This window comes from Rutilus rutilus (assembly GCF_951802725.1).
Source record: "Rutilus rutilus genome assembly, chromosome: 15".
NCBI lineage: Eukaryota > Metazoa > Chordata > Actinopteri > Cypriniformes > Leuciscidae > Rutilus > Rutilus rutilus.
This window is the reverse complement of record NC_140220.1, coordinates 21,482,670-21,490,886: the sequence shown is the minus strand read 5'-3', so window position 1 is coordinate 21,490,886 and position 8,217 is coordinate 21,482,670. Positions and strand designations below refer to the sequence as shown.

The 8,217-nt window shown below is 34.6% G+C and overlaps 1 long non-coding RNA gene across 1 annotated transcript; it reads right to left on the bottom strand.

Annotated features, from left to right (window-relative positions):
• Nucleotides 1-2,052: 2,052 nt before the first annotated feature.
• LOC311304364 lies at nucleotides 2,053-5,690 on the bottom strand. Its single transcript, XR_014629916.1, has 6 exons — nucleotides 5,420-5,690; nucleotides 5,243-5,316; nucleotides 5,059-5,146; nucleotides 4,713-4,793; nucleotides 4,348-4,457; nucleotides 2,053-2,841 (listed from the first exon to the last, which is right to left on the bottom strand). It is a non-coding gene; the product is annotated as an uncharacterized lncRNA (long non-coding RNA).
• Nucleotides 5,691-8,217: the final 2,527 nt, after the last annotated feature.

The window sequence follows — 8,217 nt, the reverse complement described above, 5'->3', positions numbered from 1 at the left end:
GTAGACACATTTTGAAAGAGTTTCTGTGGAAAATTTATTTTGCCATATCTAATAAATGGCCAAAAATAATTTGCTGAAAAAGGTTATTTAACATTTTTACTTGGCAAATCAATTACATAAAACTATTTAATATTCAGCTAAATGTACAGTATTTGTTTTCTACATACCTCCATAAATTTGTTTGGCTAAAGCTACGTAACTTTACTATATCTGTGTGTGCCTTTCAGACATACTGAATTGAGTGGAAAGGAACTGGATAATTAGAAGTAACAGCAGATGCTTGTAGGTGTATTAAAGGCTTTGTAATGTATCATCCTACATGACCAGCCTTCCTTTGTAGACGACATTACAGCAGCATTTGGGGAAAAAAGAAAGAAAAAAAAAGGCCATTCTTTACAAACACTCCACTCAGCTCCCTGTCCAGGCCTTAGCTTCATATTTCATGACAACACTACTGTAAATCCAACATGTATTTCACAACCCCTCAAGGGTATCCAAAGTGGGGGTGTTTTTTTATTTCATATTACACCTATGCTGAGAACGCTTCACTGCCTGCCAGTATCTACTAGAGGTTCAATGACAGTTTTTTTTGTTGTCTTTTTCTCCTCTTCTACACAGTAAAAAAAGGACTTGCACCATTCATGTTTATTTCAGATATTACATTTCAAAGGACAGGAAGTAACATTTGTACAAGTAAATAACCATCATAATGTATTTGTGTGTGTGTGTATATATATATATATATGTATATTATATATATATATATATATATATATATATATATATATATAATGGTGTATATAATGTCACCATTAATGTCATGATGGTGTGTGTGTGTATATATATATATATATCTTAAAACACAAAATAAATAACTATTATAAAAATCATGTATTTTCCTTACTCCTTGAATACACGTGCGTGTAAATGTATAATTTTTTTTTATTTTTTTTATGTTTCTTAATGTAAATGTAAAAATGTTTGTAAAAAATGTAAATGTTTTTTTAATGTAAAAAAAGTTTTTTTTGTTTTTTTTTAATATCTCACATTATTCATCCATAATTATATTTATAAAAAAAAAAATAGCATTGCCTTGTTATGAAAAGGTCAAATTATAATTATTATTATAATTAACAGACTTGCTGAACTGACACATGAGGGTCTTCAGGTGTTCTCGCTATGATTTTTCCGGTTTCTTTTTTAAAGTATTTTAATGTTGGTTGGATCATATGACTTTATTTCAGCATGCAGAAATTTTAAACACTAAATAACATTTTTACTATACAATATTAGCCATTGTAGAAATTAGCTTTTTTAATCCTTTGTTTAATGAGAAATGCAATGGAAGCAAGGAACTCAATGCAAAAATGAAAACATTCTATAAAGCAACTTCTCCCAATCGTGATGATGCAATTCTACATGATTATGATGTAATGATGCTTTTCCCAATGGCCTGCACTATGCTGGCATTCATATTAACTTTGCTATGATTGACAGTTTTTCAATCGAGGGCGATATTTAATTTGTTGAATGAAAGTATTATAAATGTCAAAATGAATAAATTGTGTTCATATCATTATTAAAACAACAGACATTCAATATATTTCATTGCCTGAGTTAACTTTGACAGCCCTTGAAATTCAATGACTGAACATATACTGTACACAGCAAAATCCCCAGTGTTAAATCAACACCTACAGTGTCAAATTTAACACCAGCAAAGTGTGTATATGTGTCCACACTACACAGTGTTACATTTACACTTTTGAAAGTGTTAATTTTTTAACACTAATTTTCTGTTAATTCAACACTGTATATTGTTAAAAGTTAGCACTATTCAACACTTAACATTGTTGTTTTTACACCACACTAGTGTTAGTGTTAAATTACAGTGTTATTGAGTAACATTTTTATTTTTACACCAACACCAGTGTAGTGTGAATACAACAACATTAAGTGTTAAAATACTGTTCAGCAATAACATTATTGAGTGTCAATACCAATAGGCTACCTCTAGAGCTGCTTCCATTCCTACTAAAGACAAATGGCAGAAAATGTCACAAACACTCTTTATTAAGGTACACAGCAAAAAATCCATGTCAGCAAAAAAGCCAGTGTACATTTAACTCAATTTGAGTCAATATACATTACTCATGGAGTACATTTGAACTCTTACAGTGTTTAAAATGTACTCCGTGAGTAATGTGCATATTTCACACTTTCAAAAGTGTTATTTTAACTCCAAAATGGAGGGAGTCATATATACATTTCAGGAGTGTTAAATTTGACTCAAATTGAGTTTGTATTTATGAGATGTGCTTTTTGACAAAAGGAATCTTTTCAGAAATAAAAGCAAAGCATTTAACCTATTGATAACATTGAATGCACATCAAAACAATCCAGAAAGTTAGAATTCGGTTCATTGTAAAGTTAAAAATAAAGGCAAAATGCAAACAGTTGTTTTAACAAGCTAGTTTTTATTAACGAACAAGTCCCTTTACATCATATGTTAACTTTTAAAATAAATGAAGGCAAAATATAGGCATTTCTGTCATCAGAATTATGTGAAAGCTGCTCATCAAATGGTCTGTATCTCTGTAATACTTCAAGTCCTGTACATGTCAGTGAATGTAAGTCCTGTGTCAGTGAAGTTGAGTCAATACCTTCGACTTTGCAACAGTACAGCAACAACATTCAACAGATGAAAAACAGTTGCAGGATATGAGTGGATCAGTTGTGTCCAGTTGCTGACAGTAAAGTTCAGTGCATAGCCTAGTTGTTTCACAGAGCAGGAAAGGCTGTGCAGATCCAACTTTCTCAAAATCCTGGAGTGCTGGTTCCCTAGAGTAGACAACACAAAACCAGACCATTTACAATTAATACTATTTGTGTTTTATAAATACAGCAAGGTGACTCAAACAATAAACTATTTTGGTTAGATTAAGAATTTTTCTGATTTCCAAGTAAATTAAAGACTTAATTCATCCAAAAATGTAAATTCTGTCATTATTTACCCTTATGTTGTTCCAAACCAGTAAGAGTTTTGCTCATCTTCGGAACACTTAAAGGATAGTTCAGCCAAAAACGATATTTAATCCATGATTTACTCACCCTCAAGCCGTTCGAGATGCATATGTCGATCTTTTTTCAGACGAACACATTTTCAGTTATTTTAGAAAATGTCTTAGATCTTTCAGTGGTTATAATGTGAAGCAATAGGGTCCACTGCTTCAAGTCCAAAAATGTGCATGCATCCTTCACAAAAGTAATCCATCCGGCTCCAGAGGGATAAACGAAGGCCTTCTGAGGGTAATCCGTGCGGTTTTGTCGTAAAAATATACATATTTAAAACTTTATAAACGAAAATAACTGGCTTCCGGCAACGGTCGACGCGCGTTTACGGAGATGGATGCTGGCGTATGACGTAGGACGTATAGCGTAGGAAGCGTTGTGACATAAAACGAACGTGACAGCGCAGCCAGTAAATATGTATATTTTTACAACAAAACCGCACGGATTACCCTCAGAAGGCCTTCGTTTATGCCCCTGGAGCCGGATGGATTACTTTTGTGAAGGATGCATGCACATTTTTGGACTTGAAGGAGGTGGACCCCATTGCTTCACATTATAACCACTGAAAGATCGAAGACATTTTCTAAAATAACTGAAAATGTGTTCGTCTGATAAAAGATTGACATATGCATCTCGAACGGCTTGAGGGCGAGTAAATCATGGGTTAAATATAATTTTTGGCCGAACTATCCCTTTAAGATATTTTTTATAAAATCTAAGAGATTTCTGTCCCTTCATCGACAGCCTATTCAACTATCACTTCCAAAGCCACAGAAAGGTATAAAGGAAATCATAAGTAATCCATGTGACTCAGGTGGTTTAACTTCAAATTTTTTTATGAAGCAACAAAAGTGCTTTGTTTGCACGAAAAAACAACAACAACAAAAACTCAACTTCATTTACAAATTATTAATCTTCGATGCACGCTCACTTAACAACGCATGTTGGAAATTAATATTTTATAAATTAAGTGGTAAATGTTTTGTTGCTGCAAACACAGCACTTGCGTAGTTTAATAAAATGTATGTTAAACCACTGGAGTCGCATGGAGTACTTTAATGATGTACCTTTACACCTTTCTGGGGCTTGAACGTGGTATTTGCGTGGACTGTCAATGGAGGGACGGGAAACTCTCAGATTTCATTAAAAATATCCTCATTTGTGTTGTGAAGATGAAATAAAGTCTTGCATGTTTGGAACGAGATGAGGGTAAGTAACGACATAATTTCCATTTGTAGGTGAACTAACCCTTTAGGAATAAATTTAGACACGCACCTTAAGAAACCTCACTAAATAGTCAGCTGACAGAAGAATCTTCGTTCCCTTCTTGTGGCTTTGTGATGTCGGAGGCAGGTGATGGGCAGAGATTTCCCAATCAGTTGAGTCTAAAATTAAAAACCAAGAAAACATCTACCTGTCAAATCATGAAAACAATTGGTTTGAAAACTAATTTTATTTAAGGAAAAGGAAAAGTAACTTTTGTAAAGTAATTTGACTGGACAAATTCAAAATGACTGTTATGAAACACAAAAAATCTAGTTATACCAATTAGCAACAAAGCTATAATTTTTTAAAAATGTTTATGCACATGATTATCTCATATGTTATCTCATATGTTATCTGTAAAATCTGACCCTCACCAGGTTCTAGTCTGTAACGTTACAGCCTTTAAAGACCAAGCCTGGTTAGCCTTAGCCACTTGGTCCAGCATGGAAATGCTCCTAACAAACACAAATAACACAATCAATACATTTAAACATGAAAGCATATTCAAATATCAACCAAAATTGAATCTGTTAAATACATTTTCATAAACATAATCTTAAAGAATTACTTACACATTCTAAGAAAGTTTGTTTTTCAGATAAAATGAAAGTAAAAGATAGTTTGAGGATAAACACATTATGATATTTGCACATCACAAATATTGTCATAAAACAAAATAACATTATAAAATACGTATTGTAAATGAGTTAAAACACTTACTCTGTGTTTTCACCGTTAAAAAGCAAACTCCGCGTCTGCACTGTGTCACGAGTCAAAGAAGATGCAGGGCATAGCAGCTAATGTTAGTCTGTGAGAAAGGTTTAGGCGCACATCACATAAATATCGTTATAAAACATTATAATGCCATGAAATACATGTTGTAAATTAGGTTAAAAACACTTACTTTGGGTGTTTTCCCTGTTGACGTTACAAGCAAACCTTCTCGTCGTCAGCTCCGTATTGAGTCAAAGATGTCGCCTTTGAGAAAGGTTTCGGCTCGTTTAAACACGCAGAACATTTAAATTTCTCTATAAATCAATATGTTATAAAATACATATTGTAAATTAGATAAAACACTTACTTTCGTCGTTTCTCTGTTTAAAAGCAACCTCATCCTGGTCTGCTCCGCATCGCGCGTCAACGAAAATGCCTTTCTGAGAACGATTTAGCCGTTCACAGCACATACATATTGTAATAAAACAATATGATGTAATAAAATTGTATAAAATGCATATATAAATGCGATAAAACACTTCATATCTGCGTTTTCCCTCCTCGTATGCCTTGCATCGCGAGTCAAAGAAAATGGCGTCTGTGAAAAAAGTTTCAGGTTGTTTCGTCGCGCCCAGCGCATAAATGTCCCGGATGTAACTAATAACACTCTCTCCGTGTAAATTTAGTAACTCTACATATTTACACCAGCCAGAGGGTGCGGTTTACACTAGCAGTGTTAATCCCTTGAAATTCAACACCAGAATTTTAACTCTTTACTCTAAGAGTCCTTAACACCAGGATTTCAACACTGGAGATTTTGCTGTGTAGGTTTGTGTAATGTTGGTCTAATTTAACAATGTTTAATAACCACAGATTTACAGCAATATTCAAGACTTTAAATACAAAGTTCTGTCATGAAACTCTAGATGGCACAGACTGATAGGTCCTTAACTCAATCTGCTTGCAATCACATCATTCTCTATAGGGCACAGCTGATTGGTTGCTGCTTTAACAGTAGCCAAAGAGCTCGCTGATCAACCTTCAGATACTTGGTCAGCATTTGGTGTAGCAGTGCAGTACACTTTCAGAAACCCTCCACCTTCCCCAGCTCCACCTGTATAGATCTGCTATGGGTAATTCATGTATTGTACAACAGCAGTGTGACGTGTATGTATTGGCAGTAGCAAGTCCCATACAGCAGTTCTGCCAAGACCAAACATATCAACATTGTCATATCCATTACCATGCCAAACACACAGAGAGTTGTCATGGCAGAAATATTATATATTTTCTAATATCTTATACAAATAACACTAAATACAAAATTCCTCAACATTGTGTGCAATTGTGTACAAAGTGAACTAACCCTATTCCAATTAACATGTTTGTTTATTTCAGCCACATCCATTACTAATAAAGTCAAGCCTACATCCATTCAATAACTATTTAAAATGAGAGAGAGAGAGAGAGAGCTGTTAAAGAGGACAAACAACAAGCACATGTGTGTGTTATGTTCTGGTGGCCACATACTGTATGATGCAATCTGTGGTACTATGACTGTTTATTCAAAGGTCTGTAAGGCTCTTCCCAGCCAATACTCATTTAAACCGATTTTAATTGCTCATAGATTCCCTTCTAACCTCAATTTCCCAGCACATTTATTTAACACTTCTAGTCAAGACCCTGCAATTCCCCAAAAGACCCACAGTAATTTCTCTAATCCTACACTTGAGCACACATGCATGCGGTATTGGAACAGTTTGTGTATGTTCCAGATGATGAATTCAATTCATTCATATTTCAACCCTCAATCAGCCTTAGTTTCTGTAGCGAGATTAACATTCTCACTCTCTGCCTCTCTCCTCAGATCATTGGCTATCATTTACACCTGCCACAATGGATGAATTTTTAAAACATGTAACTGGTGTAATTATAGACGTATAAATAAAATATCACATCATTTGTGTAGACTCTAATTCTTGGAGTTTGACTGATAGTGTGTCAAGATCCATTTGTCCACATGGAGAAAATTAATACTGATGTGCAAAAGTTCAATGGCTGACTAATATCCATATAAAATTATCGTCATTCTAATTTGTTTCGCCAAAACGCATGAGAAGGTTCATGCCACTGCATTATGTAATTGTAACTCCAGGAGTCCTATATATACGTAAAGGGAATACTTAAATTGGCCTGTAAAGGCTTGGAAATGTTCTGCTGTAAAATATTTAATTGGTTAAAGGTACAATATGTAAGAATTTTGCATTAAAATATCCCAAAATCTCAAGGCCAGTGTTATATATTTTGTTAAGTTGATTACTTACAATATCCCAAATTCTTCCAACTATTTTTAAATCGTGAGAAAATTGCGATTTTAACCAAGGAAACGGGGGGTTAGAGCAGGGGTGAGCTGGGTGTCGCCAGTCAATTGCGTCATATCCGCGTTACTCTCGGTTTCCGCTCGTACTGCGTGGAGTCCTGGACAAATACGGAAGTTGTAGTTGTAGCGTCTATCAAGCAACAAACGTTAGCTTGTTTCTTGCAGTCGTTATGGAACACAATTATTCTTTACCGATTGCAGCTGGTTCCGTCGACAAAGCATGCTTAATTTTATATTTTCCAAATGTAGCATTCGGTAATAGTTATGTTTATGTATTATTGCTTTAGATTTGTGTTTAGTTTATTGACATTGTTTATCACGTCTGGTGTTTATGGCCATGTAAATAAACATAGCATGTGTTATACATAAAGATTAATCAGTATTTTGGCAAATGATGTGGGTATGTTCTTCACGCCAATAATACTGCAATAAGACACAGGTGTTCGTCATTTGCACTTGACCTACTTGCTCGTCTCTTCTCTCTCCCATTACAGACCGCGCTGAACCACGCCCCCCTCGCCACAAAAAGCATGTCATTAAACGCAACATTTATAAAAATAGAACTTAACCTCATCCATGAACATGATTTTTCGATTCCCGTCTGACTGATTTACATCCACGGTGGAGTTTAAAACGACAGTTCCCATCATTCCACGCTCCTTCACATCGTCATCAAGCTACGCCGTTGTTGTTGTTTGGAATGTAGTGCCCTCTAGTAGCAAAATAATCTTGCATATTGTACCTTTAAATAGAGCTTATGTAGACTCAAACTTTCTCTCATTAGT